Genomic DNA, 25,721 nt, shown 5'->3' with positions numbered 1-25,721 from the left:
ATCATATTATCAACAGATTATTAGGGCCATGAGTTTCTAATAACTTCTTTAAAAAATTCTGAACATCATGATTTTTTGCCTCCTTGGAATTGTACTTGCCAGATTAGGCTTCTTTCTTTGAATCTTACATTGTAATATATTAGCTTCTTTAAGATGAGTCTACACCATGAAAACAATCTATTAACTTTAACGAGTTTGTTGAAGTAAAATTTCCAATGTTTTTGCAAACTGTAATTTTACAAGAAAAATGTTCCTCTTGCACTTGTACAATTATTAATGTTTGCCTTCAATTAATTTGCCATGTTTGTGGTGGGAAGTAGTAACAACTAAACAAACCAACAAATGAGAATGTATAGCTGCCTTGTTTAAGAGACCCAAAAGGATAAGTGAAGAAACATATCTCTTTTATGACTTGGTCACATTTTAAAGTTGCATTTTTACTTTTCTGCATTCAGTGCCTTTATGAACTTTTCCATCACTTCAAAGAACTTGAAGTTTCAGGGCAATTCTAGAGTCACTTGAAATTCCTCCCGTGCACTCTGATTTTATTGCTGGTGTCTGCCACCAGGTGATTAATGATTGTTCATTAAGTATAGTTACTGTGGCCAGACTTTTCATGCATAAACAAGAAAGGAGGAAACCGGAATATTACTGTTTAAAAAGTTTACTGGCTCCTTTTATGAATTAAAACATATATATATTTTTATGTGGGACACAAATTATTTAGCTGAATTTTCTACATATACTATGTAAAATGTACATTGTAAATGTCAAAAAGTAGCAAAAATATCTCTGAACAAATGGTATACCTTGTTACTAATTTATACTGAGATCAGTTGCTTCTCTATGTATTCAGATTGATCTCTCTTGAATCCTTAGGCTTTTCCAGAACACATTTTATTTGTTTTATCTTTGCTCTTTTTAAATGGTTAGTTCATCATTCAAGATTCATTCATTAAACATTTTAGAAATAATGTACTATAAGTCATTGCATGTCCTCTCTGTTTGAATCTCGTTATTATTCACTTTTTATATCCTTCCAAGAAATATTACCATGATGCCGGTTAAATGAAGCTCCTCTAAGCTGCTTTGTCTAAGGACAAATATTTAAAGTTGTTTGTGCTCCAGTACCTCGTAAATCCCTCAGCACATGCTGTTTCCCTTTTTTTTCAGTGAGCTGAGCCAGTAGACTTCAAACTTTGATGTGTTGTGTGTTAAAATTATTTGAGATACTTGTTAAAATCCAGAATACTGGAACCTACCCTCAAAGTTCTCATTCTTTAAAGCTGAGTGCGGACCCAGGAGCAGGATCCCCGGCAGCTGGTTTTGATGCAGGTGATTTGCATGATACAGACTATACGAAACACTGGGATAAGCTAAGGATAGTTATCTGTGAATTTATTATTAATTAAGCAAATAATTTTAATATCATCATTTTAAAATTCTCATCAAGTACCAAAACTATGGTAGGCAGAATACTGGACTTCTCAAAGATGCCCACTTCCTAATCCCTGCATGTTAAGTTACACGGAAAAGGGGAATTGAGGTTGTGAACCAGGTGACTTTAAGATAATTAGAGTATCCTGGATTACCCAGGTGGATCCAATAGACCCCGAGTCCTTAAAAGTGGAAGAGGGAGGGCGCATAGAAGAGTCGGGATTGCGACTGCAGGTGGATAGTCGGAGAGACGGCGGTGTTGGCTTTGAGAGTGGAGAAAGGAAGCCGTGAGTCCAGGAATTTGGGCAGCCTTTAGAAGCTGGAAAAGGCAAGGAAACACATTCTTCTCCAGAACCTCCAGGAGGAATGCAGCCCTGTCAACGTCTTAATTTTAGTCCAGTGAGACATGTTGGACCTCCCACCTACAGACGTAGAAGATACGAAGTCCGTGTGGTTTCAGGTTCCTGAATTGGTGGTAACTTGTTACAATGGCAGTAGAAAACTAATTCAAATACATGGCAAGAGTTTTCGAAAAGTCAGTAAGAAGACATGAAAATCAACAGTCTTCTTCCCAACGCTTCCCTATTTCCAGTTCTACTAGTAAAGGTAACTTCTTTTTAGTCAGTTTTCTCTTTAGTTTTCCTGGTGTTCATTGTCCAAGAGGGAAATATTATCCTTATGCCTCTATTTTCTGATTTTCGTAATCGAGGCAACACCTCTCAATCTCTCACTCAAAATGGCAAGGATGAAAAGATCTACACCTGCCTCCAGCTCCCATGATCTCTTCTGAGAAACAGAAACCTTCATAGCTCATCCTTTGCTTAGATTTACATGTCACACCAAATTCAGAAAATATCACTAATCATTTCTATTTGGGATAAATGTGTTGACATCCTGATTTAACACTCCTCCTTTTTCCACCCTTCTTACTTCAACCTTCTGTTAGATTTAACGCCGTATTTATAATATCTAAGTTGCAAACATTAGCATTATTTTGTAGACATATAATTATTTTTTGCTCCATATGTAGATAAACCACAAACCTTAATCACAGGATTATCAGAAATTGTCAAGAGCATCTAAACATCATTCCTTATGGACAAATTAGTTCCTTCATTTTCTAATTTGTATTTTTCCTATTTAAGATTAGTTTTAAATCATCCCCTGAAAAACTTAATGTTTGTAATATTCATCATAATATGTTTTATATATACTTATAGCTAGATGTAGATATATGTATGACGAAAATAGCACAAAGTGTCAGAGAGTAAATGGAAATACATTTCTTTTTGAAACTCTTATATTCCAAATTATTGGGTAAAAAATTAACTTTTAAGTAGAGTAAATTAAGAATGTCTATCCTGACACCTAGTAGGGGAAAACTGATGCACGAGGGGGTAGCTGTATAGCCAATAGTGAAAATAGAGCAATAGAGAATATTCATTTAAAACAATGAAAGCAGGAGGGGGGTTAGAGAAAAAAAAATGGGGAGCCAAGTAGAAAGAAAATAGCAAAATGTTAAAGTGAGCTCCAAACGTATCAATAATTATTCAATTAAATCTGCATGGTTAACTGAGGTTTTTAGGTATTCTAAATGCAGACAGGTTTTATTATACAATATTAATAGCACCACTGACCTCTTCTGAAAGCCTTTAAACTTTGGCAATCTGTCAAAATCACAGCGGTAGATACAAGTTGCCAACAATTCTCACTTTATCTCACAAGCTTAAATTTTATCATTGGAAACACATGTTGCCATTTGCCTTCCCGTGACAGGTTCAATTCATTTAAGAAAGTATCTGCCGAATACCCGAGTCAGAAACACCATGGCTCGGCCCCCACGGGTTCTTCCGTGCAAAGATGGGGTCCGGTGATGAAGTAGCCAGTTCTCAAAAATTCAAAGAAACGCCCAAGTGCTTCTTCTCAAGGCAATTATCCGACTTCTCTGTGCATCAGAAGAGCTTTATAACTATTTCCCACTTCATCACCTATTGTATTAAAAAGAGGCGTATTCAGAGGTTGAGATTTAATAAATGTAACAATTTTATTGCTTCATTAAAGACATACTTAAGTAAATGTGGCCTTTGTTTTCCTCCTGTAAATTTGTGAGAGTAGAAAGTACAATAATTACTGTCGCAGTTTGGTGCCGCTTCCTTGATTCATGATGATGTAGCGACAGTTTTACTGCCGTAGCTTTGAACCATCAATGTAAATGTCAACACCGTGAAAAAGACCATATTGTCTTATTATTACTATGAATATGATTTTGATTTCATCAGCCTCAGGAAGATTCTCAGAGACCTCCTGCCTCTGAGGACTGCATTTTGAAAACTGGATTAAGGGCTAGTATTGGACTAACCATAAAATGTCCCATCTTCATAATAATGTAGTTATACAATACACTCTCCCTACATGTAGGGAGTACACAATAAATTATTTAGGGCAAACTGTATTCCAACACAGTCTCGGAAGTTTTTTTACATCTCTCTCTACATATACACACAAATACATACACATTTATATTATATACATAATATGAATATATACATGGGTGTCAAAAATCCAGGAAAAGCGAAGTTAATACCGCCAGGTTAGTGAAACAGTAGTTACTGAGTCTTGTGTGTGTATAAAAACAGTTCGCAAACTAGGAGCTCTAAGTCAGCAATAGGAGGCGGCTCAGGAGTTGCTACAGAACAGCTTATAAACTGAAAATGCAGAGGCTGTTCTTTACAGTGATTGGTTGGAGCGTAGTTTTCTTTGTGATTGGGAGTTGATTAACAGTGGTACCTCCTGCCAATTTGGGGGAAGAGCTTAAGTTTTTATTATGATTTTTTAGAACTAGTTATAAGGAACAGCCCAAGTTAAGTTTCACTTATTTTGCAGAATCAGCTAAATTAACTTCTGTTTGTGTGGCATCGTTGGTTTTATCTGCTCAGTGAATTTTCAAGTCTAGTCTTTATTGTGTATTTAATTTTAACGTACATATGAACTATATGTGTGTGTGTGTGATGTATGTGAGTATTTATATATACATATTTCTACAGAGGAAGAGAATGGGGCAAACTATAAATAATTCTGGTTAAAGTGTATACAGGAGTTCTTTGTACTGTTCTTATACTTAAGACTTGAAACTATCAGAATTAAAAATGGACACCAGGCATGGTAAAATAACAAGGAACCAGATTTTCAAATCAGACACACAGAATCAGAAAAGTTAACCAATTCCAAGCCTTCTAATAATTTTATGTATATAAATAATCACAAGACACAGGGAAAACAAAGAGGGGCCCAGGAGTTCAGTGCCGCCTCCCAGGTCTTTTTTTGCCTTGTGTGAATGGTTTCTGACCCAGCTTTCACATCTGAACTTAGTGCGGTCCTGGTCTACACAAAAGGGACCTGTCTCAGTCGTAAGACACTTCCATTGTTTATTCCAGTAATTCCAGAGCTTACATGAAAACTCCAGGGAGCCGTGCCTCATAAACCCATAGACACTGGGTTACTTTACCATAATCTAACCTAGACAGACCAGGTAAGGACTCTCCAGCAGTAAATAACATTGTATGTTTCCCAGGAGGCGTATCGTTAGCATCTTAGAAGGGGGTTTGACTAGGTCATCTTTCTCACTCTCTCTGGTTGTCCCTGATAAAGGGAGAGAATGGATTGCAGGATGACTCCTAATCCTTTTGTCCCAACTGCAGGGTGAATGGGGGACTTCTGACTTATCTTTAAGAACGAGTAATTTTATATTCACGAAACTAGTCAAGATGAGAGTTACTCATGGAAATCTTCCTAGTTGATTTTATGCAGCGATACTTTACATGAAACCAAATTCTGACAAAAATACCACACACAAAAAAACCTGAATGTATATGTTTTAGTATACATGTGTGTGTTTATACAGCATTCTGATTTGTGTAAGTTTTGATTATTTTTCTTTGGGAGATAAATGTAGAGAAAATCATCAGTCTGTGTATAGAATTTTACTGGTAGAGTATTGCTAAGTAAACCTTACTTCTTAAAAAAAAGGAGAATTCTGAATAATGACAACTTTTCAAGTTTAGGTATAAAGATGTTTTGCTTTAAACGAATTTGTTTTAAGGATCATTTTGTCTCTGATATTTGATTTACTATTACTGTTGATCAAAATAAGTCTAAGAACGTAACCCCCCCCCAAAAATAGAAGCCCCTACATGTTAAGTAGACCGCAAGACAAAATAAGCTAATGAGAAAGAAATTCCTCTGAGTTTAAAATTGTGCAGGAAGGCTTTCAAGAAATTGATCACTGTATCAAATATTGAAGTGAAGTTAAGATGAAGACTAAGAAATGACTACTGAGTTAGGCAACACATTGTTGACCTAAGCTTCAGTGGTGTGTGGGGAAAAATACAGATTTCTGTGGAGCTGAAGGTGAATGGACTAGAGAAAGACAAAATATTCAGTTTATAAAGAACTTCAGTGTTTTGCTATAAAGAGAATTAGAGCAATATGGAAGTACACACAGATTTATAGAATTTTCTTTTAAAGTGGGAGATGCAGTAGTGTATTTCTATTCTGATAGGAAAGATCCAATAGGAAAAAAAAGACAATTTCTTAATGTAGGAAGGAGTGGAATTAAGTGAGAATCATAATCTTTGAGCAGGTGGAGGAATTGAGTCTAGCACAGAAATGAAGAAGGAAAGTGAGCAGCAGCAAGAATTCATCCATCCTAATTGGAGGGAGGACAGAACATGGAGTTAGAGCTTACATGGGAGGATTTTATGAGAAATTGATACTGCGTATGCCTACTGACAAACCAAAAAAAACCTTTTATTTGTTTTCTGGTGAAATAGAAGCCAAGATTTGTGTGTGTGTGTGTGTGTGTTCATAGTAGTTTTAGTCATAATAGCCAGGAAGCTGGGCATAGCCCAGGAGACTAGAAAAATAAACTGTAGAACAATGGATTACTACTTAGCAGCAAAAAAAGAAAAGAATTGCTGATAAATGCAACAATGTGGGTGAACCAGGATTTTTAACTGAAGTTTTGAAGTTTTGAGAAAAGAAGATGTGAATAGATGATATATAAGAGAAATGCTCGGCAAAATGCAGGGTAGTCAGGCAGTACTCTGACCGACAGGAAGTCAGTGGTTATAAAAAAAAAAAAAGTGACTGATGTGACTGAGCATGGTTGGTGTGTCTCAGTTGCTCAAGGACAGTGACCTTGCCTGACTCATCTCTGAGAAACCTCATAACGAAGTATAATGAGAAAAATGTCTTTTAAAATACAACAAATAACAATATTTAGGACTAAATTAACAAACATCTAGAAATCGTATTAAGGTAATGTTAGAATTTTAATGAAGACACAAAACAAGGCATACATCGATGGAGAAATAATACACCTTTCTAAGTGCTAAAGTCTGAAATTCTGAAGACTTCATCCTTAAATTAATATGTCAAAGTTAACATGATTTTTCAATGTAAATTGATAAAGTGATAATAAAATTCATTTGGGTGAATAAATGCAACAAAATAGATGAAAAGTGTTGTTTTAATTAGAATATGGATAGGCTTTCTGACAAGACTGAAACTGTGATGCTCTGTCTTAAAGTAAGAACTGATAAAATACATTTGACTTTCACTAGGTCCTAATCCTATAAAAGTTACAGTTGTAACAGTTGTGTTTTAGGTAAAATCCATGTTTTTAATAAATAGTCAACAAGATTAAATGTCATTTTGTTGAAAGCCGTCAAAACACATTCCATTTCACTGAGAAGTCCTATAAATAATGATCAAGGCTTCAGAGATTTCAGAATGACCTTTCATGGAGTTCCTAAGGTTGATGCACGTTACTGTCCTAGGTGTTCATGAACCTTCATTGGCCATTGGTGGGAAAAGCTGAAAGGATGAAGAAGGGCAACTGGTCTTTATGTAAAATGAGTGACAATATTCAGTATTACCAACGGAGAAAAACGTTTTGAAAAGCTAAAAAGGACACTGGTGTTAGTCAATATCAAATGGCCAGAGTAGGGAAATGAGCTTAGGAAACAACGTTTGCTGTTGAGAAATCTGTGCACCCTTCCTGTCGTGGAGCTATGTTCAGTTAAATTATTTGAATGCGTCATAATAAGAATGCTTTTGTCATGATAGGAGTTTTACTTCTGTTTCAAGTGAAAATTGAATAACAGATGGTTTTTGGCTTTAGTGTCTAATGGAGTGTACCGAAAAAAGAACTAATTCTTACCTCACAACAATTTCCAGCCTTCTCAAATAGTAGCTTCTATTCCTTTAGCTTCATAAACATTTGGAAAGGAATTTATGACTTTAACTCCTGTGAAGTCACATTTATGATGATGCTCCTAAGACTGTTTTATTTGATGCCTCATAAATGTCAGTGGAGTGTTTATTTTTAAAGCATGGGTTTTGAAAGTTAACACTGCATTTTTATTTGATTTAATCTTTTATTTTACGATGAAGAATTTGCATTGCCAATAACTTAGCATCACAGTGCATTAATGAGAAGCATGAAAAAATTATACAGGCCTTTCAGAAATCATGTCCCTTGAGTTATACTTTGATCCACAAGTATTGGCACATGAATATTCATAATATCAATATTCTATTTTATGATTCATAAAGGCAGGTAAATCATTAAATGTGCACGTTGTAGAAAATCAGTTTTTAGTAGATGCACTTACTTTTATGAAAATTTGGGTCATTTTTGAATGGAAATATTAAGAATAATTGTGTTCGCAGCTCATGTTGGTGGAATCATATTGGTATAAAACGTTACTGGTAGCTTAGTTTTCAACCCTGGAAGAGAACACTTCCTCCACACCTGCTTTGTGGTCTGAATGATCACTAGGGATGCACATGTGACAGTGACACAGCCTCTAATCTTTGCCTTCACAGTCATTTACTAATTAGTTTATAAGACAGAGCTATATAAATTATGTCTGATAAGTAGAGTTCTAAGCAACCTGTTTTCTTCTACTTACTGATAAATATGTATGTGCATACATACGTATACATTTATAATATTCTAAAATATATATTTATATCTTATATATAATCTAAGGAATTCTAATGTGTGCAGTATGTATGTAAACATCACATGTGATCAAAAGCCAGAATCTTATAGATATTAATTCTTTGACAGTCATAAGTTACTGATTATCATTTAATGGGATTTTTACGGTTTCCAGTTGATATATTAACTTATTTATTAATTTAATTAAATGATTGACCTTCTGGATAAAGCAAAATGAAGTAATTTAACTCCATTGGGCAGACATGTTATTATATTCCAAGCCTGAAAATTATTAGATTAATTTTATGTAAAAACTAGTTTTCAACTCTGATTGATAGGCATTCTTTTATTATAGAATATCTGACAAAAGCCAGTCTGGGTAAAATTAAACATTTCCAAGAACAACATCTGATGTAAAATTGAGTTATGGAAACAATAATTCATTTATCTATTTACTAATAATATAGGAAAGGATAAGGTATAATAAATATTTTTAAATGTAAAGCATTAATGAAGAAAGAAGAGGAAGTATGAGAAAAATATAAGAAAACAAGATTTAGGAATTAAAGCAGAAAACATTAAAGCCAGAAGAGAATGCGCAGATAGATCTTTATGTAGAATGAATGGCGATATTTAATATTACCAATGGAGAAAAATGTTTTGAAAAACTAATATAGAAATCATCTATGGGGAAAATGAATATATTAATTAAAATTCCAGGTGAATATTATGATTCCTTATTAGAAAACGTGTTCTTCATTACCATAAATCTTTCATAATCTTCTTTTTCCATATTTCCATATTCAAGTAGTTTTTCTCACAAATTGTGATACGTAAACTATATTTATGAAAGTTTCCATTCACATAACATCTAGCTATCTGCATTTGACTGTCGTTAATGATTCTCAAAGCTGACCAACAATGAAAGCACTCAGGGGCTTTTAAAATTTACTGACACATGGGATCATCTTTCCCAGAAAAGAAATTAAATCAGAGCAGTTAGAGGAATTATTTTTAAAGCTTTTCATGTGATGATGAAGTTGAGCCAGCACTGGGAGACGTGGCCATAGAAACCCTTCAGACGCATCCTACCCGCTGAGCTCCTGAACTCGGTAAACTGAGTCTTTTTCAGCAGCTCGTCCGACAGACGGGCCGCTGCCCTCCAGCTAGTTACGCAAGCCAGCCTGGGAAGTGGTCACCATGCTTTTCTTCTTGCGTCTCCTGTGCTGGATACAATATGGAATCAGCTTGACCTCCTAATTACTTTGTACACCTGGCATTTGTTATTTGTGTCTCCCTCTCTGCCACGAACACACTATCCATCCTCTCACAACTGATTACCGCGGGTTTCCTTCCTGCTCGCCCTCGTCCCCTGTTACTCAACGAACAGTTCTCCACACTGCAGCCACGCTTTTCTTTTAAGAAAAAATAAAACATCTAATGATGTAACTGTCTTCCATAAAAGTGTCTGTTAACAAATTGCAAGTGCCCCATTACAAGTGTATTAGTACTATAATTAAATCATAACGTTCGTATTGTGAAACAAATAGTGATTAAAAATTTAGGGAAAATACTGGCGCCTGTCTTAAAATATATAAACAGCTTTATGTATCAAAATGTTACCCTTAATGGACAGACATGGTAGGCTATTAAATTACCTGCTACTGAACTAAAATTAATATCAAAATAACCTGTTGGATACAAGCACAGATATACACTGGGTTTCTCTGTATTTTAAGTGACTGTGTTTTTAAACAAATCTGACTATTACAGCATCGTGAATAATCGTCATTTTATAAAAATGGAATTAATAAGCAGCAACATTTTGCTTGAAATTGAATATTTTATGCTGAAAGTACTCAGAGTTCATGATGAATTTATGGGACTTAAATGTTTTTAGATAAATACTAAGTAGCTATTTTCTCTCTGGACATTTTTTTTTTTTTTAAAAGAAAGATATCGAATGCCAAACGTGATCTTTTAAATTAGTTGCTTTTACTTATATTTATGTTCAATAATTAAGATAATAACTCCTTAATGATAAATATGCACTTGCTCCGTCTAAAATATATGCTTTTCCTACACAGATAGTCATTTGCCCTCATCTTATAAGCCTCTTAGCTTTGGGATTTGGGGAAAGGTAATTAAATATAAAGCAGGGGGTATTTTTGTGGAGAAAGCACCTAATAATAGAGGTTAATTAGCTGCTTGAGTGGCAATAGGGCTATAATGAAAAACCACAAAGGAACACATAAGCAATTAAAAATAGAGCAAATACATTAGAACCCTAATATATTTTATACACACCTAATTTTATAAACACCACACAAGTGTTTTCTAGGATTTACGAATCTAATTTTAAAATACAGCAGGATACCACATTTTTAAAATGGAAATTGTGTATCTCATTTTACAGCTTAGCTTCATTTTTTCGTTGTAATCTGTTCTCTTTTCAGGCAGTCACATCTAGTAAACGTCTGTAGATTTTTGCCATTGACAGTTTCCTACTTCTTGCCGTAAGTGCAAACCTCTTTATATTCTCTAACAAATGCTGCAAACGAGTGACCACATTTCTGTGGCACCTATAATTACAGAATTCAGATTAGAACTTGTGGCACCGCTTGACCTCTTTTAATACATTTATTGTTTCATGTTACAGTTCATGTTATGGGTCTATTACATCTCTGTATTTAATTGGAGGTTCTTCTAGCTTGAAACAAAAAAATATGATTACAGAATATTGAGATACTACAAAACAAGATGTTGGAAAGTGTTCATATTACTTTCAACTTCTTAGGAATAATAGTTCTCATCTGAAAATGAGGATAGAGGAGCAATCATTGATTGTGGTTTTAGTCTACGAAGTATGTTGTGTTTCTCTCAAGAGTTCTTGGGGAGGCAGACTTGCAAACCCAACACTTGGGTGCTAAAACTTATTTCCAGTGTTGCACAGGTTGTAAAACTGTACATCCCTAAAAATAATGCTCTTCTGTATCACCCCTGTTGAGGAAGTCACTGTGTAGGGAGGAACCCTCCTCCTCAGATGGTGGATCAGAGAATGATGGATAAGAGTGCACCCAGAAAGTAGAATCCAGGCCAGTGAAAATCTCTTTGCCTGAGCGAGTGTTTTCCTGGTATTTCCACCAGGACTTTATCATTGTAATGGACCCAACTAGTGAAAACTGTATATCAACGTGAAACAATTACCCGAGAATGTTTCAGTAATTCTCACTAATATTGTTGCTTGATGATAAAGTTAGTTGAAGATGAAAATTACCTAAGTATGCTAATCTACTTCAGTTTTTGTTAGATTCTGAAAGAACCCAACTCTGACTCCTTGAGCTATTTGACTGTTGAGTGAGGAAGTTTCAAATCTCCCAACTGGTCCTTCATCTCCATTGTAGAATAAGAATCAGATTGGGAGCTGAGTACTTTCTGTGAAAGCCTCGTTAAGAGTTACTCATGATTCATTAAGTGGTCGGTGCTCCAACGTTGCATTACCGAACAGAGGTCCTGGTATCAAGCAATGCACAGAATAGCTGTATGGAAGGTTCAGCCCTCTTAACAGTGAGTGATTATTTGCAGGAAGTTTTACTACAACATCCAGATCCCTAATGGACAAGGAGATACTGTCTTAGGCTTCTCTGACCATGCTAAGCCCTTCATTAGCCATACGGATGCCAGCTTTACTGTCCTAGGAACTACTGCACAGTGCAATGAAGGATAAGGTTCTGTGTGAGAATCAGACCCATGACCTACTAATAAATTACCGTTTTTAGCTTCAAAAAAGCCATCACTCATAGTTTTTTGTGGGATGTATTTTAAAGTGTGGATGGAAATATGTGTAAGTACTCATCTTGCATGCATGCACTCACACCCAGCTCGATGAAAGAAGGTGATGGTGCCTTTACAAAGGCAACACAAACTTCAACATTGGCTGCATAGCAAGTGTCATCAACAAAAAAGGGCATACATACTCTTTCCTGCCAGAATCACACATGGATGGTTGAAATTACTCTCTAGGGTGGGGTCATGGCAGTTTAAGGCTGTAAAGATAAACAGGCAGTACTCGTGGCAAGTGCCTTGCCTTGTGTTTGGGGCAGCCGCTGAAGCAGTGCCCAGCCCAACCATTAACATGACACTAATGTCACTGCCAGAGTTAGGGCTGCAGTGAAAGGATTTACAATATACCACCTCCAATTTTAGGGAAGTAACAAAGGAAAAGGACCAAAGACTCCTGGCATGAGAATTTGAGTTCATCTACGTTTTGCTGATGTTTTGTGATAAGAATAATACGAATTTTTCATTAACGAGTTTCTTTTTTAACACCCCAGATCTAGACCCTGAGTCTTTGAGGAAGGCAAGAAAATTTTGATTAGACTCTGCTGAATTATTTTTCGTTTCCTTGTTTTTCAGGAATCCACAGGTCATGCATGGGCCCCCTGATGCTTTTCTGTCCCTGAACTAGCATTTACTTGAAGATTTTACCCACGTTATTGGAAGAAAGAGATGGAGCGTGGTGAGTCAGAATCACGTGGACCTTTCTAACACTCTGTACTTTTGTCCTTGAACATTCAAAAGAGCCTCTTTCAAATCGTATCATCACAAACTTTCCTCCTAGCTAACCTGCTGAGTGACTTGACATTTCCATGAGTTGGTTGTCTGAGCAAAATAGGCAGGCAGATGATAGACAGACATACAGACAGACAGCACGTAGTTTACAAATGAACATGTATTTTACTGGTTTATAGGATTTTATTTCTAGACACATATTTCAAATATAAGTGTATGGTCCATATAACAAATATAATCTTAATACATAAGATATATATTATAAGAAAGATTCTTCAAAAGCCACTAAAAAGGAAAAAAAAGTATAAGTAGCCTCATTTTAGATAATTTACTAATGGTTTTTAGTAAATATCTAATATAAAAACATAATTAAACTGATAATATTAATAAAATTAAAAGTAAAATAAACTGAATTTTTATGTTCAAATACATATAAATTTTGTATAAATGAATCAAATAATAGAAAAAGATAAATTTTAATGTCTGGTATCACACATAATTAGAGATACATATTTTTACTCATAAAATCAGGCATTTATTGATATTTCAATGCTTAACCAATTATTTGCCATAAGAATGTGTTATGAGTTTAAATAATAGTTCCTCTTGTACTAGTATATTCAGACTTGACTGTTCAGACGTGGCAAATAAAATATTAGATTTTCTTCTATTAGAACTGTGCTTAAAAGTACCGTGTTGTGAATTATTATGAAAGAAATATAGCAGCAGCCTTGACTGTTTTTTTAATAGACAATATTAGATAGAAAGATGGGGCCTCTGCAAATAAAACGGCACTGCATTGGGAATCTCTGTCCCTGGCATGATTCAAGTGAAAATTGCTAATGTCTAAGAAGACAGGTGCATTTAATAGTTCCAAAAATATCTCTCTCTCAAAAGTATAGAAATAAATAGACCTTATGAGTGACCGATGGTGGGGATAAATAAAATAGTGGTCGCTTACTGGGTTCTTTGGAAATCTCAATCATTTGAGCCCATAAAATGGCAGGATATTTCAGAATACTGAATTTATTTCTGACAATTAGTGGTTCTCCAGCTTCACTGAGTGAGGAGGAGGGAACAATACAATACTTTTCTGAGAAGTCCGGAATGCAGCGGGCTAGTCTATGCACTTTTTCAATGTTATAATGATTGCTAAGTTATGAATCAATGATTACCTTATCAGGAATAACTGAGGGCAATTTAAATGGATTCTTTTCTAAACACACACTGTAGCTTTCTTTACAATTTTTTTTTAAAGGTTATCTTGAAAAATAAGCAGTGTTGGGAACTCAGGACTTGAGATACAATGGGGGAAAAAAAGTAAAATTGAAGCAAAGATCATATAAGTGATCATTAAGGTCTTCACAATCCATTAATAAGTCTCATGGACAAAATAGGCTAAAACTGACAAAGAGTGAGACCGAAAAACAGTTTTCTCTGATGTTAAAACAGATTCACATAATTCATTTTGATGCACTCTGTAAAAAACTAACTAGAGATATAATTAACATTTGGTATTTTCGAATCATTTTTTAAACAACTGCTTCAATGAACGTCTTGAAAGCCATTTAATAATTGGTATAGAAAAGTGATGGATTAAAAAATGAATGTAAATAAACATTTATTCAAATACATATTTATTCACATAAAATACACCTGCGTTCTGGCAGTTGGAATGCAGTTTTTCAAAATCCCTCTCTTCACAAAACAATTCTATACTATTAATGTACCTCCTTAAGCCAGGTAGTCTTATGTAATGATCAGTCTCTGACATTAATCAGTCTCTACATCTTAGATTACACAATAGTTAGTATTTTCTAGTGTCACATAAATACCAATGTGTAGAATTAACGCTAACTGACCACTAGAGTGAAAAATTTCCATTCAGCTGGTTATTTCACAGGTACTTAATGCTCATCCCAGGGATGTATCAGGAATTCATGAACACTTGTTTCATCTGGGACACTCGGCTTCCCTTCAAATATTTGAGAATGGATTTTACCCAGTTAATATTCTTTTTATTTTAGAGAAACTTTTTTTTTCATTTGAGGGATATTTTATGCACACTTTTACCACTAAAGGAGTGAGCTGTACTTCAGATTTTAAAAAGACATTAAGTTTCAGTTAACTCCCCACCTTTTATTGTTTGTGCAGTCCTGTGGATGCACAAGTTTGTTGAATTGGGCTTCTGTGAGTCAAGAACTTGAAAATGTCTGGTTTTTTAGAATGTCAAGTTAATCTCTTACTGTCTATTCTTTAATTCACATAAAAATCTCTAAAGTTCTGACATTTATGGAAAAAAAAATCCAGGCTATTTTGAGTAGTCAAGTATGACAGTGCCACTACCATAATAAAGTACATTTTACCATCTTGAGTTTTCCAATAACACTTTTAAAGGCAAATTTATAGTATGAATTTTATTAAATCTTAACTATTCAACTGCTTTAGGAAGTCATTCTTTTTTTTGTATATATATATATATATATATATTTTTTTTTTTTTTTTTATTGAAGTATAGTCAGTTTACAATGTTGTGTCAGTTTCTGGTATACAGCACAATGCTTCAGTCATACATCAACATACATATATTTGTTTTCATATTTTTTTTCACCAAAAGGAAATCATCCACTTCTAAAAACGTTTACTGATTGTTGTCAGTCTTTCAAAGGTGGAGAGTAAATTTATGTATGTGTGTCTTGTTTTCATTTTTTGTGTTCAGTTTAAGGACATGTAAGGATTGCATATTTTATATTATCACTTAGCAACTTTTGCACTTATTTTAGAGTTCTCTTAATCTAAAAACTATGTTGGCACACTGGCTATAATGAATAGATAGATGAACTCCTTATTTTAGTTTTATTAATTCTTTTGATACTTGTCCAAACATGACTATTTTTTCTACTTTGTTGATGTTACTTTCCATTAGAAAGTATGGGTTAAGTCCCTTGTTTATACCAGGCAATAGATATTTTCAGCAGTAACATGACAAGATATGTCATAAGAAATGATTTTCCATTATGCTTATATTTTATATAGCTTTTTAACATGTGATTTTATACAGATAGTTTGATTTCAGGCTTCATTTTATGTTCTCTTAGTGTTCTAAATTAGATTCAGTTCTTATATTGACTTTGACAAATGTTAATAGCATGAGGCAATAAACTTTTTGCAAGTTCTGTATTAATCATTGAGACCAAAAGTATTTCTATTAATTTTGTATTGAGAAAGTTGAAAAGTTGAATTTTAGAATTACACATTATACTCTAATTCAACAACAGTATTACTATTAGATTCTTTTATTGTATCTCTGTCACAGAAACATCCACCAGATGTCCATGATGACAATTCACAACTATTCCTTAATTCCGTCTAATGATATGTAACCAACCAATGCACATATAATTTATAAATACCAATAGCTTCCTTGTTACTTATTAGAAGAAAGAGTATCTTTAGATTATTTCTCTTTCTTTTCCAAGAAAAAACTACACTGACAGCTGGAGACTTGCAAATAAAAGGGTATCATGTTCTAACTTAAGACGTGATTTAACAGATAAACCCAAAGTACAAGGAAGGATATTTTGAAAGCAAATGCAAAAGAAAGACAAGCAAAATAAAACTTCCAAGAGGTTAAGAATTAAAATAAAAAGAAATTTAACAATATTTTTTAGTTAATTCATTTCTATTTTTATATAAACCTTAATTTTAGGACCCTGTGGAATTTCAGAAAAATTACAAAAATAGTACGAGAGGTGTATAAACCCTGCACCTAATTTCTCCTACTATTAACATAATTATGGTAACTTTGTAACAGTTCATAAACATATGTTGATGTTATTAACCAAAATCCATGTTTTTTCCGATTTCTTTAGCTTCTAACTAACTTTATTACTTCTCCTGTTCCAGGATAGCATCCAGGGTCTTACACTACAGTCAGTCATTACATCTCCTTAGGCTCCTCTTGGCTGGGACAATTTCTCAAACTTTCCTTATTTTTCATAACCTTGAACAGTTTAGGGAATATGGGTCAGACATTTTGTAAAATGTCCTTCAACTGGGACTTTTCTGATGTTTTTCTCATGATTAGTCTGATGTTACAGCTTCTGAGGGGAAAGACCACAGAGGCAAAACGCCACATTCCTCACGTCGTATCAAAGGTACCTGCTGTCAGCCTGGTTTACTTGCAAGACGTTGACCTTGATCATGTGGCTGCGGTTGTGTGTGACGATTCTCTGCTCTGTAAAGTTACTCTTCTTTCCTCCTTTCCATGCTGTACTCTTTGGAAAGAAGCCACTATGCCCACACTTAGGGGCTGGGGAGTTCTGCTCCCCCCACCAAAGGGAGGAGTATTTACATAATGTTTTGGAATTCTGCTTGAGAGATTTGTTTCTCATTCTCCATTTATTTATTAAATAATGTATTTATATCAGTATGAACTCATGGATATTTTATAGTTTGGAATATAATCCAGTACTGCTTTACTTTATTGATCAGAATGTTCTAGCTTTGGTCATTGGGAGCTCTTTACTTGGCTCCCGTGTTCCTTTGACAGACCCTTTCATTAGGGGATTTTGTGTGTGCGTGCGTGTGTGTGTGCGCACACATATTTTATTTTGTTTTTAAATGCTTCTGTACTTTGAGGTACCACAGAATACTCCAGACGCGTCTTGTGTATTTCCTGCCCCAGTTCTGGAATCAGCCATTTCTCCAAAAGTCTTGGCTCCTTTTGGTCAAGAATGTTATGAGAAAACAAAAGTCTAGATGCTAGATGTGGTCATTGCTACTGGGCTGTCATTAATTCTAGACACAGTAACCTAATAGAGCAAGGAAATAAATGTGTGGATACTAACCCTTGTGTATACATGTTTCTATAAATATTTCTATGTGTAATATTTTATCTATATTAGGCTAGAAGTGAATTCATAGTGAGGTCTCCAACTCTAACCCACTGCCACATGGATCATCCTAGTCTCTCCCTCTTCCCAATCCAAGAGCAAGACACCTGGTTCCCACCATCTGCTAAATAAATACTCGATTCCAAAATACACATAGCAGTATCCATATTGTTAACCCTTTATCAATTAGAGTATAGTGTTATATACACTTTCTATTGAAGTCGATTTTATAGATTCCACTAATTTCTGACGCTTCTTAGGGCCTTTTTCTCCCACCCCCTTCAGTGAAGTTGTTTCACACATTTTGTCACATTGTACATTCAATCTTGGTTATTCCTCTAACTTCCTAAATGATTTTTTTATTTGCTTATTTTAGGTTTCACAGTTTGTGCTCTAAACCTCGATGAATTCTGACAAATGCATAGTATCATATATCCACAATTATAGTATCATACAAAATAAGTTAACCACCATCAAAATTCCCTTGTGCTTCACCTCTCCAACTTTTTCTTTCCCCTGAACCCCTGGAAACCACTGAACTTTTTACTATGGTTATAGTTTTGGGCTTTTTTTGGAATATTATTTAATTGGAATCACGTAACATGTAGCCTTTTCAGACTGATTTCTTTCATTTAATAATATGTATTTAAGGTTCTTTAATATCTTTTTGTCTTGAATTTATTTTTAAAAATATAGCACTCCATTGCATAATTGTACTGTGGTTTATTTATTCACCTATGAGAAGGCATCTTGGTTTCTCTCATTTTTTGGCAAATATGAATAAATCTGCTATAAACATTCATGTGCAGGCTTTCGTGTAGAGAAGAGAATTCATTTAGGAAACAGCTAGGAGAGTGATTACTGTATTATATGGTAAGACTGTGTAGCTTTATGAGAAAGTGCAAAGCTGTCTTCCCGAGCGGCTGTCCCATTTTGCAGTTCCACCAGCTACGCATGAGAGTTCCCGTTGCTTCATAGTCTCACCAGCGATTGCTAATTTCAACTTTTTTTTGGATATTGGCCGTACGTATGCAGTAATATCTCATTGTTTTAATTTGCAGCTTTCTGATGGCATTATAAGCAAATATTCTTTTCTATTTTTTTATTTTTAATTTTTTTATTGAAGTACGGTCAGTTACAATGTGTCCATTTCTGGTGTACAGCACAATGTCCCAGTCAGCAAATATCTTTATGATTATCCACCTGTGTGTCTTTCTTGATGAGGTGTCTGTTGAGATGTTGTTCTCATTTTCAAATTAGGTGGTTTGCTTATTGTTGAATTTTAAAAATTATTTTTTATATGTTAGATACAAAGTTTCTTATATACGTGTTTTGTAAAATTTTCACTCTGTGGTTTGAATTTTCCTTCTCTCAGTATGAATATAATTATTAATACTAATTCCATTCCCTCTTCACAGAGCAGAAATTTTAATTTTAACGATGTCTACTCTATCAATTTTTCTGTCATAGGCTGTGCTATTGTAGTATCTAAAAACTCAGGGCCAAATCCAAGGTCACATGGATTTTCACCCAGGTTTTTGCCTTTAAGTTTTGTAGTTTTGTATTTCCTACTTAAGTATGATCTATTTTGAGTTGACTTTATGAAACGTAATGTCTGTGCATGGGTTTATTTCTTTCATAGGGGCCTTCAATTGTCCTTGCATCATGGGTGAAAATATTGTTTTTTCCATGAAGTTGCTTTTGCTTTGTTCCTTTTTCAAAGATCATTTGATGAGATTTATTTCAATATATTTTTGTACTGTTTATTCTGTTTCAGTAATCTATATGTCTATTCTTTTGCCAAAACCATAGTGTCGTGATTACTGCAAATCTATAGCAAGTCTTGAAACGGGGAGTGTTAGTTCTTTGACTGTGTTATTCTTCAATATTGTATTGGCTTTTCTGTGTGTGTCTTGTGACTTTCTGTATAAACTTTGCAGGCAGTTTGGCTGTATGTACATAATAGCTTTCTGCAAGATACTGACTGGGGTTGCATTCTATCTATAGATCAATTTGGGATACACTGACATCTTAACACTATTAGGTATCAAATCTTCTAATCCATAAACATGAAATATATCTCCATTTATCTAGAACTTTGATTTCTCTTATCAGAGAATTACAGTTTTCTACAGATAAATTCTGTACATATTTTATTAGATTTATAACCACCTATTTCATTTTCTGGTGCTATTTAATTTTTAAAATTTCAAATACCTGTTGTTTGTTTTTGTGTATAGGAAAGCAATTGATTTTTTAATGTTAGCCTTGAATTCTGCAAACTTGCTGTATTCACTTGCTAATTTCAGGATATATTTGTTGATTCTTCAAGATTTTTTACATAGACAATCACAACATCTATGAACAAAGATAGTTTTATTTCCTTGTTTCCAATCTCTAAAGGTTTTCTCTTCTAGTCTTTTTGCACTTGTCACAATATTCAGTACCTTGTTGACTAGGACGGGTTAGAGGGCCTTCTTGCTTTATTCCTGTTTTTAGGGCAGAAGGTCAAGTTTCTCATATTTAATATGACTTTAACTATAGTTTGGGTTTTTTGGTACATATTCTCTATTCTCAGTTTGCTAAGAATTTTATAATGAAAGGGTGTTACTTATATTTTGTTTTTCAAATATGTGCTTTTTTTTTGCACTAATTGATAGGGGTCATTTGATTTTTCTTCTTTAGCCTGTTGATGAAGTGGATCATATTTACTGATTTTTCAAATCACACCTGGAATTAATCCTACCTGGGTACTATGTAAAATTTTGGTATGCATTTTTTTGTATTCAACTTGCTAATATTTTTTAAGTCTTAGGTAAATTTTGAAATAGCAAAGAATGCATAACAGTATATAATATGCCATTTTTTGGCTTATATTATTTTACTAAGTATTTTAGTGAAAAACTAATTATCCATATTCAGTTGTTGCTTTTATTTACCTAGGAGATTCGTGTATTTTTGTCACAATTATAGTTGTAGTCTTTTAAAAGCTTTTGACTTCTCAAATTTTTATTTTAAGGGTTGTTGATTTTTAAAATCATTGATAAAAGATTCTTTTACTGTAAATGTTTATATATTTAGGTTTATTCTTTATTGTTGATACAGCAGACCTAATGTTAATGACCAGATGATATATTTTAAATAAACATCAATGTTTAACTAGATCTATTGACATTTTTATTTTTTCTAAAAAATGTTAGATGTTAAGAAAAAAATATTTTACTTTATGTGTAAGACATACATTTATGAAGGTAATAATTTCATTTCCATCCTTTTTAGTTATGCATAAAATGAACATTTTTGTAACTTTGATTTGAATGCATACATTACTTAGAGATTATGTTTTAGAAATGCTTAATCTCTTATTTTTAGTACATACTCTTGGTGATAGTCAATATAAAAATATATAGCCTATGGTAACTTTTCTCATGTTTTTAATATGTTAACTAATTGTTGAGAAACATCCATCTGCCATTCTTCTGGATAAATAACACTTGTGTTATACAGTCCAGTCTGATTCTTCATTTTTTCATAGATAAAATACTCAAAAGTCAGAATTACAGAATATTTGCAATAGAATATTTTTTTACAATATAGAAATAAAATAATTGTCTCTTTCAGTCTTTTTTTCATATGTTAAGAACATGTCCTCTAATTTCTTCCTTGTTGTTGTCACATGTTGCAAGATTTGCTTCTTTTTTCAAGGATGAATAATACTTCATTATCTGTATTTGCCACATTTTCTTTATCTATTCATCCATTCACAGATACTGTTCCCACATCTTGGATACTGTGAATAATGTGGCAATAAATACAAAAGTGCTAATACTGCTTCAAGAGTGAGATTTCAATTCTTGTGGATAAATACTCAGAAATGAGATCACTGGGTTATATGGTAGTTCTATTTCTAACTTTTGGGGGCACCTCCACATTGTTTTCCACAGTGGCTGTACCATTTTAAATTTCTGCCACTAGTGTACAAACACTCCAGTTTCTCCACATTTTCACCAACACTTGATATCTGTTGTCTTTTTGACAATAGCATTCTAACAGATGTTAGGTGATAGCTTGTTCTGGTTTTGAGCTGCATTTCCCTGATGAGTAGTGATGTCGAACATCTTTTCATACACCTGTTGGCCATTTGTATATCTTCTTGGAGAAATTGATATTCAAGTCTTTTGCTCATTTTTTAATGAACTAAGCTTATATAATTGAGAAAGTGTTTAACGTCTCCTGCTGAAGATAAGAACAATACAGATCTTTATCTACAGGGCATTGGTTTCATAACATGGTAGAAAAGGAGATCATAGAGAATAATTTCCCTTTGGGGCCTCTAGGAATTGTCCCATATTGGAGTAAAATGGCTCATCCTTTACCTCTTCTCAGTCAGTCACTGAATGTGGGCCGTCTGAGGTTTGAGCTTGGGGTGGGTGGCTCTTTGAAGCTGAAATGTTACCTGCAGGGGCCGACAGCTGAAGGCCATCCACCAACAACACTCCCAGAAATTGTGCAACAAGTTCTTCTTGCGTCTCCACGTCCGTTGCAGTCCGCTTGTGATGCTCACATCCTTTACCTTGTGTACATTAAGGAAGAGTCTCCTCTGGGAACCGCGTGGCTTTCTACTCTCGGGGGAAACTCAGAAGATGAGGACTAGTAAGAACCACAGACCCTACTTCGTCGGTTGGTCCTGGGACACAGCGGATAATTGTATTTTCCCTCTTCTACTTTTATTCTCGAGTTTTCTCAGCTTCAGCTCGCTGTGATGCTGGTCTCGGTGTCTTGCTTGGTGGACATACATCAGATCCTTACTGCTGAGGCTTCTGCATCACAGGTCATCGTGTGTGTTTCAGGTTGAGATGGCTGCTGTTTTCAATTTATTATTAAGATTAGGGAAGAGAATACCAAGTGGTGTCATCTCTCATTTCTCTCTGCTCCCCTTGTGGAACAGCAGTGAGAACCTAACCCCCCTTCTGGAAACGGGAAGTACAAACTCCCCACTTGTGTCTTTGGGGGTGACCATCGGCAGGGTGCTCCTGCTCTTGGCACCAGTGCCGTAGATGCTTCCAGTCGATGAGCCGGCACTAAATAAGAACTCTGGTTCAGTTATTAACTCTAGTTGTCGTTCACTGGTATTGTCATCAGCCTGCACCAAACCTCTGTCAGTCCTGCAGCAACATTCATACCTGGAATATGTATCTGGTTGGACAGAATGAGTGCGTTATTTTTCAGAAGCTGTAAATGTGGATGCGTGATGGTGTTCCCTCCTCCAGAACCTTAGGGGCCTGTGATGCAATTTTTCCACTGAGTCTTTCCATACGTGCAGCCCTTTTGTGCAAATACTGCTAAGGCTCTTCTGTTTTCCTTAACATCATAGGGTCTGCCAGGTTGTGTAGCCCAAACAGCAGGGCTGTTGCATAGTAGCCTCCACTGTTTACAGCTGCTTTTCCAGCTCTGGGCCCCATTCCACACTAACACCCTTTTGTGTGACTCGTCGTAAGGTCATAAATTCTCTATGCTGTTTCTAGAACTTGGAGAAGCCTCAAGCATTGTCCTTCCTTCTTCGTGGTGAGAGATGGAAGCAGCAACAGTTTTTCTTACTTACTTACGATAGGATGTCCTGGCATGACCTTGATTACCAGATCCCTACAGTGTTACTAATGTGACTAAACTCTGATCATTCTTCCTAATGACAGTGCAAGTTGAGTGGACCCTTAATGATTCCTCTTACTTTGCCCTTGGGTTCATGTGTTCTACTAACCATCTCCATCATTCTCTGAAGTCTGACCCCCCAGATAAGAGAGGTCATCTTAGATCTTTCAGCCAGTCTAGCTGCTATGGTCAACAAGCACATGAAAAGATGCTCAGAGCCATTAATCATCAGGGAAATGCCCATCAAACCCACAAGATACCACTTCACACCCATTAGAATAACTATTATTAAAAAAAAGAAAGAAAGAAACACACAAACTCATATAAAACCACGAAATAAATTCTGGTTAGGATGTTGAAAAAATTGAACCCTTGTATATTACTGAGGGGAGTGTGAAATGGTGTAGCCCCTGTGGAAAACAGTTTGCAGTTCCTGAAAAAAAACTGGCATAGAATTATTCTATGACCCACCAGCTTCACTTCTGGGTGTATACCCAGACAAACTGAAGGGAGTGACTTTAACACGGAACTGTACAACCCACGTTCACAGCAGTGTTATTCACAGTAGCCAAAATGTGGAAACAACCCAAGTGTCCATTGATGGATAAATGGAGATACACAAACAAACAAGAGAATATTATTCAGCCTTAAAAAGAAGCAAATTTTTCAGATATAGGTAAACAAGTTTCTACCATATCACATAGGGAGCTACATTCAATATCTTGTAGTAACCTATAATGAAAAAGAATATAAAAATTAATCCATGTATGTATATGTATGATCCATTATGCTGTACACCAGAAATTGACACAACATTGTAAGCTGACTATACTTCAAAAAAATAATAATAAAATAAAACAAACTGGATGTTTAAATGACCTGACATGACACCTGGGTCAAAAAAATGCTAGATCTGTCTCCTTCCAAAAAAAAAAAAAAAATGTTAATCTGTGTAACCATCTGTATTTCTGTTATTAGCTAAGGTTCTAAATAATGCAGATTTATAAAATATTTCATTATTGTCTTAAATTATTTTTCATTCTGATATGAAGGACTGGCTAAATCACAGGCAGCATGATTGTTTTCTCTATTCATAGATTTGCAGCATTCATATCTCAAAAGTATACTGTTGGTTACAGTAGAGGTTGGATGGAGATTGCTCAGGGCAGAGCTTTGTTACTGACAAAACACTAAGTGCGTTTGCCCAGTTGATTGCTGGTTAATAGTGTTATCTTTATATACAAAGAATAACCTATAAAATATAGATAGAATTGATAGAACACAAATAAAAAGTCTTGTTTTTACCAACAGAGTAAGACTTGCATAGATTTTAATATTGAAATGTATACATGTATGGTATTTGCAGAAAACTTCATTAAAATGGAAATTGGATTTTTATTGAGAGTAGGAAAAAATAGCAATATTGGGCAAATTTATTGTTGCATATATCTCTGACATGTGACTGCAGCATAATTTTAGCTATTTAATTGAGTTTCTTACAAAAGTCAAAGACCCCAATTTTCCCTCCAGTACAAAGCAGAAAGTATCCATATATCATGATGAGTTTTATATGAAAAACAAATGATAGAATTTTGCTTAATATGTTTATTTCAGTGTTAGCCACTGAAAAAGATGAACAATATATTTAAAGCCAAGTGGTATAATTTGATTGCATGTTATGGTAGGAAGTAATAAACACATTTGGCTTTGTAGCATTCTAGATAATTATCAATATTTTATAGTATCTTTTCATAATTATGTATTTTGTCTTGTTTGTTGATCAAATTGCCATAATAATGAGTCTCAAGTTAGCACTGTGAGAAAAATTAAAAAACGCTTTTATTTGATGTTCCTTGTTAGTCACAGTGAGCATCAGACATATGGTTAGTCCTGCAATTCATGCTTTATATAAATTTGTGTCACTGAATTTAATAATTGTCAAGGCAAGGATCTATCAGCTCCATCTTACAGATTCAAAATACAAATGAACAGGCCTAGGAATTAAACCCTTTTCTCTAGTAAATTCTGCTGATGTCTGAGACTCACACTACTTCCTGGGGGTTCAAACATAGTTTGACTCCTCTGTCCTGATGCTGTTTTTCAACATACAAAACTGCACCAAAGTTTTCCATGTTTTCTGACAAATCTCTAAAATATACTGG

At 34.6% G+C, this 25,721-nt stretch overlaps 1 long non-coding RNA gene across 9 annotated transcripts in view; it reads left to right on the top strand.

The window, feature by feature from the left end:
• The window catches only part of LOC141574748 (uncharacterized), a 945,654-nt gene that overhangs the window by 801,775 nt on the left and 118,158 nt on the right, over positions 1-25,721 (top strand). For all 9 annotated transcript variants that reach the window (XR_012501786.1, XR_012501790.1, XR_012501785.1 and 6 more), the window contains one exon: positions 12,860-12,962. This is a non-coding gene — a long non-coding RNA (uncharacterized LOC141574748). The remainder of the gene's footprint in view (positions 1-12,859; positions 12,963-25,721) is intronic.

Source organism: Camelus bactrianus, chromosome 23 (assembly GCF_048773025.1).
Source record: "Camelus bactrianus isolate YW-2024 breed Bactrian camel chromosome 23, ASM4877302v1, whole genome shotgun sequence".
Classification (NCBI taxonomy): domain Eukaryota; kingdom Metazoa; phylum Chordata; class Mammalia; order Artiodactyla; family Camelidae; genus Camelus; species Camelus bactrianus.
Note: the sequence above shows the minus strand (reverse complement) of the source record. Positions and strands in the feature narration are given on the sequence as shown.